Source organism: Thermobia domestica, chromosome 7, assembly GCF_964235325.1.
Source record: "Thermobia domestica chromosome 7, izTheDome1.hap1.1, whole genome shotgun sequence".
In the NCBI taxonomy this organism is placed as follows: Eukaryota; Metazoa; Arthropoda; class Insecta; order Zygentoma; family Lepismatidae; genus Thermobia; species Thermobia domestica.
In genome coordinates this window covers 73890396-73910169 of record NC_137460.1, presented here as the reverse complement: position 1 = coordinate 73910169, position 19774 = coordinate 73890396, and positions in this window count along the sequence as shown.

Below are 19774 nucleotides of genomic sequence, written 5' to 3'. Positions count from 1 at the left end.
GAAACCGGAAGTGACAGAAACATCTCTACTATTTCTGGTTTTAGTAGAGATATTAAAGGGGAGATGGAATATATTTCTGGGACGATTAATTGATTGCTGAAAAGAGAAAATCACTCTTTGCGGTCTATTACCGTTTTTACTCTGTAGTAGAAGACGTTAAACCTGGAAGTGGTTTGTTTTTGCTGCTTCTGGCTGGAATAAATGATTAAGAGAAACGATACTAGGTAAAGCAATTTAGCACATGGAATTTTTTGTACTATCTTTAATTATAGAAGTCTTATTACATACAAATATAACACACACAAAGTTACTATAATTGTGGTCCGAAGACCAATATAAGGCTTTGTATGTAGTTTGTCTTAGTAAATAGGTTTCAGGCCCAGGCAGCGAAGGGAAGAATACAGAGTTTTAGGCAAGCTAAGTGGTAGCGGTTTAGAAATTGTTAGTACTCCAGGCAAGCAAAGAGAGGTTGAGGTCCTGCAGAGCCTTAGGGAAGCTAAGTGCCAGGGAAGCCATAGGGCTCCAGACAAGCTAGTGGTTGAGGTTTAGGAATTGTTAGTACTCCAGGCAAGCAAAGAGAGGTTGAGGTCTTGCAGAGCCCTAGGGAAGCTAACAAGGGAACCTTCCGAAAATGATAGTTGCAGGGAAAGATGTGACCTATACCAAATGAAAGAGCTGTAACAGAGATGTTCATTCCCAAAAAGTTAGCTGCCCATACCAATATGTTCAAGAAATATTAGGGGTGGAAGTTCGGGAAACAGGAAGGTTGGACAAAGGGGGAAAAGTGCAAATTCAAAAAAAAAAAAAAATGCGGCACGGCAAAATACAATGCTGACAAGTGATGTATAAAAAAAAACTTCTCCCAATAGGTAACAAAACAAATGAAGGCCACCAGTGGGGTTAACAGTGTTACCAACTGTAATGAAAAGTACATGTTTTGCAAAGAGCACTGAGTATGAAGTGAGTCCAATATTCAGTGTCAACTTGTAATGTAGAACATAAGATATGACGTGTATAATCAGTGGTACAATCTAACAAAAGAAAATAGAAAAAACAGAAGAACGAAAAATACGGAAAAGACGGAGTTGGCCATAATGCGCCACATTTGATCACGAGCTGTGCATATTAGAATGAACAGAACAAGAAGCACCAACTATGTAGGAAACCGACGTACCTAGAGTCGAAAAGAAAAACGAGTTCCAATGTTGGCAACACTGACCATGAACATCCAGACAAGTCTAATATAGTTAGGCCAGTCGCTTCACAAAAAGAAAATTCCGGCAACAGGCATCACTCGGAATGCATCAATGCTAGAGTGATTGAGGCAATGTCAAGTCGGGGAGCATGAAATGGTTGGGTTGAGCCAACAACCGATAATAGAAGTAGTGAACATTATGTCATGGTTAGGCATGGTTAGGTCGTATGTGGGAATATACAGGGTTCCCAGCAAACTTTGTGACCTGAAAGATTTGCGAAACGAACAAAAATGTGACGGATCCAGTTGTGCAGGAATGTACCAATGTCAGGGGGTGATAAAAGTCTGTGAGAAGCTAGTGCCCCCAGGATCCCCATCATAGGGCCCCAGGAGCCAACTTCAAACTTTCAAATGGCAACAGAGACCGAGTGGTACCTCTTTCGATAGATCATGGAATGTGCGACAACACCTATAGGAAACATTTGCTATATGAAGCATGGTTTTCAAAATGGCCGCCACAAATATAGGTTGGTATTAACATTGTGATCTCAAATTGCTGCGAAGCGGAAAGAGATGTTGCAAATCCAATTGCACAGGAATGTACTCATGTCGAGGGCCAAGAAAACTTTGTAAGATGCAAGTCCCCCAGGGCCCCCATCTTAAGGCTCGAGGGTTCAACCGCAACATTTCAAATGGGAACAGGGGGCGGATGATATTTATCTGGATAGATGCAACACCGCCTATAAGAAACATTTGCTATATGAAGCACGGGTTTCAAAATGGCCGCCAAAAATGCACGTTGTTCTTGTCACCGAACAGATATTTTTGGCGGCCATTTTGAAATCCCATATAGTAAATATTTCTGATAGGTGTTGTTGCATATTCCAAGATTTATCGAAAGAAATATAACTCGACCGATGGTGCTATTTGAAATTTTGAAGTTGGCTCCTGGGACCCTATTATGGGGGACTTGGGGGCACTTGCGTCTCACAGAAGTTTGTCGCTCACTGACATGGGTACATTCCTGCAAAACTGGATGTGGCACATATTTTTCGCTTTGAAACTATTTCAGTCGCAGAGTTAGGTGGGATACTCTGGATGTATCATATAGGCGGTGATAGTAATGCAGACAGCAACACACAGCAGATCAAGCCTTTGATTACGTTTGCTTTCTACAGGTGTGGATATGTGATAGAAAGACCACCAAAGGTTCCGACACCTCTAGAGTACTATTTCGAGACATTCACAGGCGATCATTGTACCATGTGTGACGGATTGGCAGTATTCCGCTGTGGTCACTGCAAATGTATCTTCTGTTTGGACCATTGTCTCATCGAACAATTGCACGTACAATGTTGACGAGCATGTACAAATGATGCAAAGTCTAATGCCTGTAGCCGGAATTGGCCTTTGTGAAGCGAGCGGCCTAACTATGTTAGAATTGTCTGGATTTTCATGGCCAGTGTTGCCAACTTTGGAACTCGTTTTTCTTTTCGACTCTAGGTACGTCGGTTTCCTGCATAGTTGCTGCTTTCTTGTTTTGTTCATTCTAATATGCACAGCTCGTGATCAAATGTGGCGCATTATGGCCAACGTCGTCTTTTCCGTATTTTTCGTTCTTCTGTTTTTTTCTATTTTCTGTAGTTAGATTGTACCACTGATTATACACGTCATATCTTATGTTCTACATTACAGGTTGACACTGAATATTGGACTCACTTCATACTCAGTGCTCTTTGCAAAACATGTACTTTTCATTACAGTTGGCAACACTGTTAACCCCACTGGTGGCCTTCATTTGTTCCCTATTGTGGCAAGTCTCTTTACATTGATTTCTTGTCAGCATTGTATTTTGCCGTGCCCCCCCTTTTTTTTTGCGGAATTTGCACTTTTTCCCCCTTGTCCAACCTTCCTGTTTCCCGAACTTCCACCCCTTATATTTCTTGAACCTATTGCTATGGGCAGCTAATTTTTTGGAAATGAACATCTCTGTTACAGATCTTTCAATTGGCATAGGTCACATCTTTCCCTGCAACTATCATTTTCGGAAGGTTCCCTTGTAAGTGCCAGGGAAGTCATAGGGCTCGAGGCAAGCTAGGTGGTTGCTGTTTAGGAATTGTTAGTACTCCAGGCAAGCAAAGAGAGGTTGAGGTCCTGCAGAACCCTAGGGAAGCTAAGTGCCAGGGAAGCCATAGAGCTCCAGGCAAGCTAGGTGGTTGCTGTTTGGATTTTTTTAGTGGTTGTGTTTTTACAAAGCTCTAGGTAAGCTAAAAGAAGAGGATGACAAGCCAAAACAGATGCCGATTAAGGTCTTATACATCTTATACCTTTCTCTCGGACAACGGTGACGCTACTGTTTTTCTTATACTATTCTTAGAACCCTAAATCGCTAAAGAAACCGCTTCTCGCTATCTCTTATGATTGTTTTACTTTTGGAGATCAGTATTAAAACCCCAAATTGTACTATATTTCTATTATTTCATGTTTTATCATAATAGAGAGTTAGGGATGGGGAAAAAATGTATTCTTGGAACACTTCGATTGCAGGAAACCACTCCTAGCTATCTATTACCGTTTTTGATTTATAGTAATGAACATTAAGACCAGAAATTATTGATTTCTACCACTTCCGGTGAATGAATCCCTCCATCAACGAACTCATTTCTTAACTTATGACCCTGTACATCCTGCGCAAAATTGATGGTAGTTCTTGAGATTCTTTTGTCTCGCGGACTGTCCGATGGATACACACACACACTCGGCTAAATATATAAAGATTTAGTACGCCAAAACTCCGCTTCTCACCACTTAAAATGGTAGAGCGCTTACTCGTATTTACTAGAGCTCCTTCATACAGGCCATGTGAGTTTGTGATGAATCGTCCAGAGTCTTCTATATCACTTCTTTTGTAGTAAACCATATGAGTTTATAATGAACAACATTTTGTTTTGTAGTAGACCACATGAGTTTATGATGAATAACATTTTCTTTCGTAGTAGACCACATGAGTTTATGATAAACAACAAAACAACATTTTCTTTTGTAGTAGACCACGTGAGTTTATGATGAAGAACATTTTCTTTTGTAGTAGACCACATGAGTTTATGATAAACAACAAAACAACATTTTCTTTTGTAGTAGACCACGTGAGTTTATGATGAAGAACATTTTCTTTTGTAGTAGACCATTTGGGTTTATGATGAGCAATCTCTTGTCCGTAGGTTTCCTCGGGATTCTCTCGTTTCCTCTCACATTCTCATTCCACCAATTTTTTTCATAAGCAATCACTTTTTCATTAATCACTTATCTTCTTTAGCCTAAAGGACATAACTATGGGTCGTAAAACTAAAAGATCTCATTTCACTTCAAATAATTTCTTTTACGACAAGTTGTATTGGGGAAGTCATAGCTATTAAATTCTTAAACTGGTTCCTCTTTAAAGTTAAACATCTTAGAAGGTAGCTGCTTTAGATTTTAGAACCAGTATATCATCTAGAAAACCAACTCGTTCGTTATTTGATTTTTTGAACAAATCGTAGCTAAATAGTTTTTTTTTTTTTCCTATATGAACTATACCGGAAGATGGAGACTGCACAAAATATGAAAAGAGTTGCACAGACCTCTGCCGCTAAAACCACGAACTGTACAGAGAAAGTTTCAACTGCCACCGTAAGAGAGAACATCTAACTGTATTTTGGCTATAATATTGGCGGTTAACTACAGTTCTAATTACCTGCAGAGTTTATTGTTCTGGAGGTACGGAAAGCAGTTGTTGTAAAGGCCGAGAAGCTTTGAAAGATATCACCTACAAGAATTTCCGTCAAAGTTAAGTCAGTTTCGTAGAATACTACTGTGTATAATGGGACTTTAGAGCAATAGTTGAAATTGAAGTGTGAAACGTTTTAAAGTCAGAAAAGATAAAACTGGGAGAAGGTAGTTTCAGCCACTAATCGGGATTACTTGGAACCGGTGCAAAGTAATAACCTTAGGTAGGGTAGTAGTAAACCCCTTACTACTGCTGGTACCTACTGTCTTCTAGTTTTAGGTAAATTTCCTATTTAGGTAGATGCAGGTATTTCTTTACCTTATATCAATAACGAATTTAGAATAAACTCTTTTTATTAATCTCAGAATTGGGGGGGAGTTGAGTTTTTAAGCATAGATATGATTAACAGTAGCTTCTTTTTTTCCTTAAAAATTCTACAATTTAGGGACTTTAGCCCGAAAGCCCCTCCCTGTGATCTCCACTGCCTTATATAATAATAAGCTACAGTATAATTCTCAAATCAATAACTTATCTGACATTTCCATTTCAGTTGCTATTTTCTTCCATTCTCTATTGAAAACGTGCCTATTATGATATTGTTTGTTTTTCTTATTCCATATTGCTGGAACATTCCTCATTAGTTCTATTAATACGTCTTTCATAATCAAATATAATAGTGCAGAAAAATTTCTCGAGCATAGACACACACATAATCCTCTGCACACGAAATGAAGACTTTATTCCGTGCAGCGCTTCAGGGAGAGCCAATGAGAACACAAGCCATAGCGATACTTCCGCTGAACATCGAAGTAAAAACAAACTCAGTTGTTCATCATCGCGACCACTAATTCACCCTCGCGGTCGACTTCTAGGTCGCGATGTAGCGTACATCTTCGGCATGCGCTTACCCATTTGAATCCATGGGTTTGTGCCAGTATCGAGGGTGCGACCGCGACTTAAACCTCGACCTCGATCGCGAGGTATCTTCGGCATGTCCTTACCCTAAGAAAAAGGGAGGTTGAAGCTTATACGCGTAGAAATGACTAAAATTAGATTAAAAAAAGAATTCCTGGTTGGGCTTCAGCCTGAAAGCCTCAATCGCCCTAAATATTCCACGGATAACGTTTGGGATGATATTCTTGGACATAAAGAGCAACCAAAGCAAATCAGTTCACGGGGATTTTTTTTCTGTTCCTGAGTTGGCATTTTTGTGGGGCATATGCTAAACTATCAGAATGTGGTTCCTGTACCGCTACCAGAAAATACATAATTTTCTTTACAAATATCGATAATTCATACTAAGTAATGAATGATACCAGTACCATCATTCTAATATCAATATTTGTAGACTACATGCAATTTTGTGTAGGAAGTGAAATATATAAGTACTGAAAGGAAAACATTGCACAGAAACATTATATTCGAATTTGGAAAACTTTTTTTTTTTTTTTTTGTATGTGTGCAAAGTATCCCCACCTATGAGGTTACTTTGCACCGAAGTTTATATTTCAATAACTATGGTCACACTAAATGTTTACTAATACATTTGCAGAAATGTATCTAGCTATTATATATTTAAAATGCAGCGTTCTAAATCATTACGTTTGTAAGTTACATGCGATTTTCTTTAAAATTCCTTAATTCTGGTGCAAGTAACCCCGGTAGTTTTAATTTTATTTCACTTAATCCGACGGCCCTGGCGTCTAGTCTCACAGACCAATTTGTTAAATTTTAAATCTTTACCTAATAATTTTTGTTTAAATTTTTTGTTAATTTTATTTTGTATTACGCATATTAAACAGGTATATTGCGAATTTCAATACAAATGTTACATTTTAGTGTATCTTTGGAAAAATTGAAAAGTTATGAAAAATATGGTAGAATTACAATTATTATTTAGCAAAATGTTCAAAAGCTTCAATATGTTATTACAAGCTAATAAATCATGTTCAGAAGTGTCCATTGAAAAGTAAAATTTTCAATTTGAACTCCAATCAGAACCAACGGCCAGCTACTATAGTGTAGGCAAATTAGACAAAACGATGGAAAAAATTCATAAAGAGATAATAATTGGCAGAGATGTGTGGAATAGTGGCCCAATCAACATACTGAAAGTCCCGGGAAATCCGAGTGGAGCTTCAGCCACCATATTGGAAAATGGCTGCCGCGAGCTTTACACTACAAAGCTGTGAAGCAGCAGCAATGTATGGAAAGGAACAACAATTTTATAAAATATAATTATTTATTAATTTTGAAAATATTAGTACAAAAATTTGAAAATGGGTAGTTATTTGTCTGTCTAGAAAGACAAATGCACCTGTCCCACTGATATATTCAAATTTCAACTTTCGTCTTTTCACTATCCATGTATTGAGATACAGATAAAAACACCGCTTTACAACTGAGATGGACTTGTACGTCAATTGGCAAGTGATGCTAGTTTGAGGAAAATTTACTGCGGCACAGGGAGATTTAGGAAAGATTTTTTTTTTTTTTTTTACATACATATATACAAAATTATTTGCACTTTGTAGGTTACTCCGAAAAATCTTCGAGGCCAAAAGAGAAATCTTGGATGCACCACTGCTTGTGTTTACATTGTGTTACTCAGTACCTGATTTCGAACGTCTATCTTGGAAAGAGACATCAAAGGACTGAATTGTTTTATAGGCCTAAGTTGCCCTAAGAAGAATTTTTGTGGTGGGGAAACTAATTTTGAAGTTCTGCCACTGGATTGAAGACAATCATTTGTGGTGTATTAATTAAGTTAAACTAAAATTACTCTAATACAGAATTATTTGAGATCAATTATATCTCAAGAACGATTAAATGGACTAGCTTTGATGGCCATTGAAAATGACACAATGAAATGAATACTGATGCAATAATAAGATGCAATGCTTGCCAAATTGAAAGCCAGAAAAGTGTCTTTATACTCGTAAAGCCATATAATACAAATATTTAAGTTTTAAGTTCTAGGGAGGCCAAACAGTAACGCTTGCCCAACAAGAAAAGTTCCAAATGACGGCGTTGCATAGAGTTATTAAAACATTTCATTCATTCCAAATACTGAACAAACAAATCTCAAAGTAGTAATTCCATGTTATTGTAGGAATAATTCATTCATCGTATGGGATGATCAGAACACAAAGAAGTTAAGTCCATAATAAAGCTATGAGGAAAAAAGATATAAAATCTGTACGATGCGCTTAAATACACCGAAAGTTACTTTTGTTTTACATCATAAATTATTTACAACATCTGGATAAGAATCTTTTAAGCTGTGAAAGGAGCTTCAGTGAAATATCTTAAGAGTCTTCATCCCGTCGAAATTAAAATACCGCTAATTTTAAGTAATTATGTGATATCTTCAAATAGATAAAAGATAATTGAAATATGGAACAAGAGCACCCTAGACAATATTATTTTGCGTGAGGTACCGTTATCACAAGTCACCTAGTGGCTTTCCGTTTTCAGCTGTTTAGAAACGGGAAAATAAATGCCGATTTTCAAAATGGCTCGACATCGAAAGCAGATAAGTGAGTCGTGATAACGGTTTCTCATGTAAAATAATATTGTCTAAGGCGCTCTTGTTCCATATTTCGATTATCTTTTATCTATTTGAAGATATCACATAATTACTGTAAAATTAGCGGTATTTTAATTTCGCCGGGATGAAGACTCTTAAATACGAAATATGTCCAAAATGAACACTTGATTCATTTGGATCTATATAGAGTATCAGTTTGTGATTCAAACAGTAAAATGTACTTTCTGTTGCTAGTTTCAGCTTTAGATATTGGAACATGCAGTAGTTCACTAGAATTTTATTTAATAGAATCGACATTACGTATTCTTAACTTTTATGAAAAAAAGAGACATGGAAATTTCTTCCTTGAATGAATTGATATAAAAACTCCAATATAAAATGAGTGGTTCTCAACGTGAGAGCTGGAACAAAAAAGGGCTATTGCGGAGCGACAGACTATTTAGGAAGCGTTTGAGATTTTATTATCCATTAGACTTCCTTCTTATTTATCGGACGAAAGACATTATGTATTTTAGAAATGATCAAGAGTTGGCTTTTTGACAAGTAGCTCTTCAAGACTTGAAGATTTTAAAATTGAAGGCTTTTTTCTTTTTCTTAGACTGTTTCTTCCGGCCTTGTGCAAGGGTGGATTGAGTTAATCATCAAGATGAAAAGAACAGCCTACAAGACCACAGTAAAAACCCAAAATGCTGTACGGAGCAGAAACTTGCAGAATCAAGAAGACGCAAGAGAAGAACCTGGGAACATGACTGATATGAAAAATGATTAGATGAATGTGTGGTATTAGCAGGTTGTATAAGATCTGAGACGCGGAAGAAGGTACAAGAAAGAAGATTATAGTGATATGGTCATGAGAAGAAATGCTTATAATGTCGGCAAGCGAGTGGACAAGATAGAAAATAGAAGGTAAAAGAGTAAGAAGGAGATCAAAAAGAAAGATGGATAACTTGTGTGACTACGGTCTTAGAAGAAAATGGGTTGATAAGGGAAGTAGTCATGTCTAGATTTCTCGTAGACAATAGATTTTATTGCCCCCTTAATTGCTTTATTACCTAACGACTTTCGATGTCAATATGGCCGTGTCGGCCTTGGGAGGTTTTAGGGGGAGGTTGTTTTATTACCCTGTTTGTTATGTGGTTAGACGGGTTCCTGGAAAAGGTTGAGTGTTAGGAGGGATGGAGTAGTTTCTAGAAAAGAGGTTGAAGGACATGTATCACGTGATTTTGATAGGGTTGTTTCTAACAGCTATGCTATGATCAAATTAATTATTCTTTTATTTGTATTTTCTTAATAAATTACTTGGAACAATTGTACTGGTTCGCTTGCTAAGCAAGCTCCTTATTTATTAGATCGCTTTTTCCCAAATCGTATGCTAAAGCATACTCTGCTTATTTATTGGATCGTATGCTAAAGCATACTCCATAGAACAATCTCTGATTGTGATTATATTAATTAATTCTCTTAATAAATTAATCGGAACATCTTATTTTACGGATTGCTTGCCCTACAAGCTCCTTATTATTTTTCCCAAATCGTATGCTAAAGCATACTCCATAGAACAATCTCTGATTGTGATTATATTAATTAATTTGACCATTTGCATAGCAACTTGTATTTTTGTTCTTTCGTATTATTTATAATAATACACGTTGTTATAAATTGGAGGGAATAAACTTTATTCATGCGGGACTTTTTAATTTGACGGATCGTATGCATAGCATACTCGGTGAGCATACTAGAAATTTCGTGTATAGAATATGTATACTTTGGTACATATACAGAGCGTGGTTTTCGTACGTCTTTCGCTGGTGAACTTAAGACATGAACTGAACTTTTCGCGCGCTTTGGAAACTGCTTGGGCAAGAGGGAAAGATGGCGTTGTTGGGTAACAGATGCGTGTTAAAACATGAAGACAAATACAAAGGAAAACCGACGACACGTTTAGTACACATCACAGAGTGCCGACAGAGTAATAAAAACAAGTTTGGGACCAGGGTAGGTGAACACAAGACGTTGTCGGCGAAGAATACAAAGAAGATTGAGGTTGTGGCATGTAAATATGTTGAATCATGCCCCTTTGCTAATTGGTAATAGAAAACAAGTTTGGCGTCAGGGTAGTTGAACACAAGACATTGTCGGCGAAGAATACAAAGAAGATTGAGGTTGTGGCAGGTAAGCATGTTGAATTATGCCCCTTTGCTAATTGGTAATAGAAAACAAGTTTGGCGTCAGGGTAGTTGAACACAAGATAATGTTAACGGTGAATACAAAGAAGATTGAGGTCGTGGCAGGTAAACATCACAGAGTGCCGACAGCGTAATAAAAAAGAAGTTTGGTACCGCGTTAGGTGAACACAAAACAATGTCGATGGTGAATACAAAGAAGATTAAGGTTGCGGTAGATAAACATTGCAGAATACCGACAGAGTAATAAAAACAACTTTAATGGTATAGGAAATGAAAATAAAACATTGTTGACGAAGAATACAAAAGAAGTTTGGTACCACGAATGGTGGTACATGATGCGATAGTGAACGGAAATACAAAAGAACTGTTGATCCTGTTGAAACATGAAGTGGCATTGAATACAATAGAAGATTGTCACATTGATATGATACCGAATGAAAACACAAAAGAAGTTTTGCAGTATGAATTGTGTTGACACTTTTCTTTGTACGTAGATAACATTTTAAGTGATTAGTACAGGATATGAATAACATTATTGAGGGAATACAGTTGTAAGATGTGAATGATCGTGGCACAATGTAAATAATATTGATGATGTTGTTTCAAAAGAATGTTTGATCAATAAATGATACATGAGCACATAAACGCAATGTAAGCATATGTTTTTCCCGTCCCTTATACCTATTGAAAGTTGTATAGAGAATTGGGAAAGTACATTTGAAAATATTTTAAATGATGTAAGGGGGGCGTGTTTTAAAGTACCACGTGATGTGACGTCGACATAAGTTTTCCTTATATACCGGGTATGATGAGAAGACTGACATAGTATCATCATGGATTCGTCTACCAGTATAGTACAGCGAGAAATTCAACTTTGCAACGAAGTAGATTGGGATTCTACATTTGACTATGTTGAATCTCCCAACAAAAAGTTTAAATTGCATAGAGAATCTCCGGACTTGTTTATTGATGAAGAAACTTGCTATTTTTCACCGGCTTCTCCAGATGTCATTATAGAGGAAGAAACTTGCTCACCGGCTTCTCCAGATGTCATTATAGAGGAAGAAATCATTGATTTAAGAGAAGAGCCAATATTAATTCCAACTTCGCCAGTTGGATCAAGAACAACTTCACCAGTATCAGTAGCAGGAACACCGGAGCAAAAGTTTCAAGTTCCAACGATAAAGTGGACACTTCCAGAAGAAGGAAGATCAACATCTCCTGATTTATTTAATGAGGAAGAGGAGGAAGAAATTTGTAAGTTATTCAACGAGATAGAAGAGTGCAAACCCAGCACGCCATCACCAAGTGTTTCACCGTTGGACTATTCATCTTCACCCCAAAAGGTTCCATTGGATTTGCGTGTGCAGTACCAGTGCGAGTGTAATAGTGACTTTGTAAGTGAAACCTGTGTTAAAGATAGTATTTTAAAGTGGAAACCAGATACAGTTTTACTATGCCCTGGTTGCAACCTACATTATTTCAACCAGTTCGGGCACAGGTGCCTTCTTGTGAATATATTAACTCTCGAAGCAGAAGCATGGAAAATTATGGCAAGCAAAAATGTGAGAGACAATGTGTATTCAAATTATGTGAAATCACATTCTGCTAACAAAAGAAGTGAACATTTATTTCATGAAAACTATGACAACTTATTAAAGAACCCAAATTATATTGAAGGACTAGTGAACATTTTATTAGAAAAAGATAGAAACGCTACAAACTGATTTTTTGTATGTAATATAATCTGTATATATTATTTTTATATATATATATGTGTGTGTGTGTGTGTGTGTGTGTGTGTGTATGTGTTTGTACATATATATAATATTTTCTATACTTGTTTGCTTGTATATATCTTTATCTCCAAATAAATATATACGAATTTCATTTCTTGATTTTTATTTAATAAAAGAAACTTTCCTAAATAAAAGGTATCATTGGCATTTTACAAACTGAAACTCATTTACGGTTTTTATCGTTTAAAATTGGTATTTGATGTGTGTTTTATATTTTTCTTCATTTTACTAATACTTTGAAGTATTTAAAGTTTGATGAGTATTTTACAAGTTTGCGATTTTGAAACATAGATCCTCAAAGTTTATGTAACAAACAAACATACCTTGAATAAGAAGAGTTTATGTAACGAAAGATCCACATAAATAAATAAATAAGAACGAATTTGTGCAACAAATATTTGATGAATTACACTCTATGAGTATTGTGTTAAGAAAAGTAAGCAGACTTTCTGCAAGAATTTTTATCATATTCACAATCATAGATTGTTTAGAGTTCCACAGAAAACTTTTTAATATATTTACAATAAAAAAAATTAACACCGACTTTGCAATGAGAAAGCATTTTAAGTTCACACTTAAGTGTCCTTAGTATTTTACATAGTATTTATTTAACACTACATAACTATGTTGATGTAAGAGTATTACGGTAAGTAAAACGAAATAAGAAGATTGTCCATCGTATTCTTAATACGTTCACACAAAGTGTTCGATTAAATAATTATGAGATATTAAATAATACGACAACAAAAAAAATTAACACCGACTTTGCAATGGCAAAGGAGAATATATATAAAAAAACAGAAACTGATCTAATAATGAATTTAAATATGTATACTATGAAGTAATATTATAGTATGATTTATATACTTACCTTACAAATACAATAAGTTTCACATACATGTAATATAAAATGCAGAAAGTTTTTACAAACGCGAATCATAATATGCAGAAGTTGTTTTACATACAAGCATCATAACATGCAGAAACTAATTTTACAAACGCGAATCATAACACGTAGAAAGTGTTTTACATACAAACATCATAACATGTAGAAAGTGTTTTTACAAACGCGAATTATAACATGCAGAAAATGTTTTTACAACGCGAATCATAACATGCAGAAACTGTTTTACAAACGCGAATAATAACATGCAAAAAGTGTTTTACAAACGCAAATCATAACATGCAAAAAGTTTTTCACATACATGTGGTATAAATGTCGAAAAGTGTTTTTTCAAAAACAAATAATTAACACCAATTTTAAAACGTTCACAAATAAATTTGTTCAGAGTATGTTTAACATACGATCCGTAAAAATATGAAGTGATTGAACAAAATTAAAACTAAAAATACAACTTACGAAAATGAAAATGTAACTTGCAAAAAATGAAAATGCAAGTTGTCAAAATAAAAATGCAACTTGTCAAAATGAAAATGTAATTTTCAAAATTAAAAAATGCAACTTGTCAAAATGAAAATGTAATTTTCAAAATTAAAAAATGCATCTTGTGAAATAATGAAAATGTAATTTTCAAAATTAAAAATGCAAGTTGTCAAAACTAAAATGCAACTTGTCAAAATGAAAATGCAAGTTGTGAAAATGAAAATGCGAGTTGTCAAAATGAAAATGTAATTTTCAAAATTAAAAAATGCAAGTTGTCAAAATAAAAAATGCGAGTTGTCAAAATTAAAACTAAAAATACAACTTACGAAAATGAAAATGTAACTTGCAAAAAATGAAAATGCAAGTTGTCAAAATAAAAATGCAACTTGTCAAAATGAAAATGTAATTTTCAAAATTAAAAAATGCAACTTGTCAAAATGAAAATGTAATTTTCAAAATTAAAAAATGCATCTTGTGAAATAATGAAAATGTAATTTTCAAAATTAAAAATGCAAGTTGTCAAAACTAAAATGCAACTTGTCAAAATGAAAATGTAATTTTCAAAATTAAAAAATGCATCTTGTGAAATAATGAAAATGTAATTTTCAAAATTAAAAATGCAAGTTGTCAAAACTAAAATGCAACTTGTCAAAATGAAAATGCAAGTTGTGAAAATGAAAATGCGAGTTGTCAAAATGAAAATGTAATTTTCAAAATTAAAAAATGCAAGTTGTCAAAATAAAAAATGCGAGTTGTCAAAATGAAAATTAAAAAATGCAACTTGTTAAAATGAAAATGTAATTTTCAAAATTAAAAAATGCAACTTGTCAAAATGAAAATGTAATTTTCAAAATTAAAAATGCAAGTTGTCAAAACTAAAATGCAACTTGTCAAAATGAAAATGCAAGTTGTGAAAATGAAAATGCGAGTTGTCAAAATGAAAATGTAATTTTCAAAATTAAAAAATGCAAATTGTCAAAATAAAAATGCGAGTTGTCAAAATGAAAATTAAAAAATGCAACTTGTTAAAATGAAAATGTAATTTTCAAAATTAAAAAAAAATGCAAGTTGTCAAAATGAAAATGTAATTTTCAAAATTAAAAAAATGCATCTTGTGAAATAATGAAAATGTAATTTTCAAAATTAAAAATGCAAGTTGTCAAAATAAAAATGCAACTTGTCAAAATGAAAATGCAAATTGTGAAAATGAAAATGCGAGTTGTCAAAATGAAAATGCAAGTTGTCAAAACTAAAATGCAACTTGTCAAAATGAAATTGTAACTTTCAAAATTAAAAATGCAAGTTGTCAAAATAAAAATGCAACTTGTGAAAAATGAAAATGCAAGTTGTCAAACTAAAATGCAACTTGTGAAAAAATGAAAATGTGAAGTTTCACAGGCATGCAATATAAAAGTGTACAAACAAATTTTAGACACGCGGATCATAACATACGGATTTTTGTTATATGCACATGATAAAGTTTTTAGTTGCATGAAATAATTTTCACAGAATATTTTAAGTACGATAATGTAAAACGCATTTACACAAAAGAAAGTTTTAAAATCATTCATCTAAGGAAATAATATAAATGAAAACAAGTAATATACAGTGATAAAATTTTATTTACAAATTATAATAAGATATATATTTATAGTTTACATACAGATACAATTGTGATTTTAACATTCCTTGATATATTGTTTAATACAATCTATATTTATATTAGTATATGTACAATTACATATTGGCCAATTTTTTGCTGAAAGTTTTTTAGCACTTCTTTTTGTTAATTTATACACATTGTTTTTATTATTATTTTGTAATTGATTAACAGAAAAGTTTTTATTTTCCATTATTACTATTTTTTGTGCATATTATAATGTAAATCTTTTTGTAAGAATAACTCTGTAATTAACTGAATGTTATCTTTGTTTAACAAAATGTTATATAATGTATATGTAAATGTCCAATCATCAATTTCAATATCACAATGCACTCTTGCAAATTCTTCATATAAATCATCAAAAGTTTGTGCGCTTACCATTCTACGCCATGCATTATGGCATAACATATCATAGTCCGAAGTAATACAATCGTGTTCTTCTATTTTGCTTCTGTTTTGAAAACACCCATAACACAAAAGTTCTTCCGCTGGTTTCCAACGGTCAATACACATTAATACACATTGTTCTTTTATAGAAAAAGAAGAACACCGATATTCGCAATAATTGTATGTATTTAGGAAACGACATTGGTACTCACAATATGGATTGTTGATACACATTTTTATCGTGTTCAAGATATGTTTCTCTTAAATCAGAAATGTGATAATCATTGAATGTAATCTCCTGATATGTATAGTTAAATTTGTTTATAAGATGGGGAATAATGTTCACGTCTATATATTTCACATGAATCTTTAGATATTGTTTTAATATTTCTTCGCGTGTTGATTTCTTAATTAGGAAATTCCACACAGTAGTATTTAATTCTTCATCACTTTCACTTACACATTTATGCTCAGTTTCTTTCTCACTACGAATTGCACAACTTTCACAAAGTAATGGTTCAGAAAGTTTATATTTTTCTAGTAACTGTTTTACACAAACTTCATTTACTTCATTAGGAGTACAACCACACTTCACATCATTGAATATCAGAATGTCATTAGAAATTGTATTTTGATCCACCACCACTACTTCCTCTTCAAAGGGTATTTCATTCGGGTATCTGAAATTTCGTCTATACACACTATCGTCTATGCTAATTTCTTGTGTTGGATAAATAATCCTATATTTTTCAGCGTCTTCTTCAGGAATGTCAGGATCATTTGGTTGTACAACAATAATTTTCTTTTGTTTTTCAAGTTCAAAACGTTTTTCACGTGTTGAAATGTACTTTACATGTTTACTTTGCGATAAGGAAAGATTGGTTTCAATTTCACCTTTCCTTTTCTTATTATGAAAAGAAGAATATGTTCTTAATTGTTTAACATTATGCAGGTCTTTATTTATTTGTCGCTTTGCAACTGCTGAAACATTTACCTTTTGACTGTACATCTTAACAACGTATCAACCACTTTATTTGTGTTAGTACAAGTACACGCATGCGCAGGATTTATAGTGTAAAGGTAGGGGATGCGCGAAACAAATGCGCAGAAAATAAGTATGAATATTTTAAAAGTTTTTCCCCATTACAATATTTGTTTACGTATTGAATTAGATTCCGTGTATTTTAAATATCAAAAAATATTTAATTTGATACGTCAGACTAACTCCACTTTTATTTTGATTGAATATAATATTAACTTAAGAATAACATTAATTATATACATGATCTTATGAAAATATAGTGTGAGAAAGCATGATTTTATTCATAAAGATTTAATTGGATGACAATTCAGTATTTGGATGTTACAGTACTATATCCACTTGTAATGTTTCATGATACAGAACATATACACAAAGTAAAGAAATATGCATGTAACAGTAGACATATACGTGTAACGGTTGACTTATGTTTGGCTTATGTTGCACATGTAAGGAAGAAGGTATCATTGAATGCACACATTGTGACACTCAGCATGTCTTAACAGACACATATTGTACCCCAAAAATTCATAAAGCGTTAAAGACTGAATATAAAATTCTGCAAATTATTGAAGTATGGGAATTATGAACTGTTGGTTCTGAGCTTAGTCATTTAAATATATCAGGAAGCTTTAAGATTTACCTTATGTCAAATTAAAGGAGACAAAGAAAAATACATGAAAGAGTATCATGTATATGAAGGAATAGAATTAATGGAAGATAATATTAGGATAAACCCATGCATGAAACAAACTACATGTCAATGTACGAAAAATGGACATAACGATCAGACTTACTGCAAAATAAAAGATTTTGTTTACTTGGTGTTAATGCAACGTTATGCTACGGGTGTGAGGGTAAACATATGTAAACTTACTGCCGGCAGCATTCCTGCATTTTGGTTGTGTACCGGCTATTGTATTGAAGAGTTGCAAGTCCGCAAAGGATATTATTGATTTGTATCGTGTGGGCTTCTTTCGTCAAGACAATATGCTGAAAGCTACGTGTGAAAAAATTAGTGAATTTGTGTCTGTAGGGAAGACTACCGGCTTAACTGCTGATGATTCCGACGAGTTAATGGGTGTTCTTCCGGGGGCTAGTACGAGTTCTGCACCAGAACATAGTACATGTTCTACATTGTATGGTACAGGCAAACGGGATTATTTTCGCATTGTTAATAGTAGAACTAAGCACTATCCTTACTTTGGTCTGCATGGAAAGGAAGTTACCATTGAGCGTATGCGCACTACTGGAATCGAAGACCCGCAAACATATATTCGCTCATTATTCGAATTTGCACAAGAACATAGGCTAAATGACCTCAATGATGATGATATGTTTATCGGTATTACTATTGAAAGTTCGCGTCAAAATTAAACAAACGATGTACATAACATGACAGCCTAAAAAGGAATTGAAACCCGATATATCGTTTCATACAGTTGAAAATGTTTTAAATACTAATGAACATTTTGGAAAGAAGGGAGATCCATGCAAGGGAAAAGGTTGAACCCGTGGTTCGGTCAAATAAGAAGATTATGCAACTCTTTTGGAAAAGTGTTCCATCCCATTGGAGAAACAATGTATATTGTCATCCTTGAAATGGGTAAGACTGATCAGCGTCGTAATTACGTGTACGAGCTAAAGAATTATCCTGAGCTAGTATTAAAACAGACTAAGGATTTGTGCGATGATGCTGATGTTACCATTGAGCATCAAAATGGGTGCACTATTACTGATGCGAAGAAGTTCGAAAACAAACTAACCCCCGAATATCAAATTGTCATTTATGAGAAGAACAAATGAGTTAACAGTATAATATATCCGTGAATTCATGCAAGCAAACAAAATTTACACCTTGTATGAGAACCAATTGATAACTAACATACATAAACGTTTGTAAGCCAATGTTTTTGTGGTGATTGTAGGATCTTACATGTATTATAGTGAATATCTTACTATCACTTATTTAGTAAAAATTATCTATTCATTCTTACATTATGAAACTTTTAACACATGCTAACAACTCATCAAGACTTATAAACACTTATTTCCCAAATAATTCTAGCAGAAGCATATCTTTCAATATTTTAAATTGACTTGTACATAGTTTTCATTAGTATTGGTGTTAATCAGTTCTTTGCAGCATTTACCACATTCTTTTCATCATTATCAAACATATGTTTAAAATTATCGCACTATACCGAACTATGCAGTAACTATTGTCAACTTTCTTAGAGAATTACAGCAGTTAGATTCATTTGTTATCAGTTTTTTACGTTCACAGAAGAAATCAAGTCATACCAAATCCTTTTTTACACTTTGTATGTGTAATACGTCTACAGAGGAGTAACATTTTATCCATACGTCTATTATTTCTTCATATTTTTCAATCACAAACACTATCACTATCACTATGGTTTTTATTCCAAATTAAGAATTTCTTAAAATCTTTCTGCAAGAATATTTCTATCAGTTGATTAAGAAATGTATCATTATGAATGGCATCATCATATATATGAAAAAACTGTTCTAATTTATTAAAAGTATTGCCGTGCATCTTTTGAAACTCATGCCAAATTTCATCCTGTGTATCAATATCCATAACAATGCTTAGTACTTTTGTTTTCAATATATTTTTATCTAACAGAATACACTCATGGTTTATTGCGTCTTTTAATCCGCGTGCACATCCACTGCAAAGAAGCATACTTCTTCTTTTAGATTCCCACAGTTGAAACGCATTTATTAAGCACTGAGTGGTTATGCGAATGTTATCGCAGAAACAAAGCCATACGTTTTCAG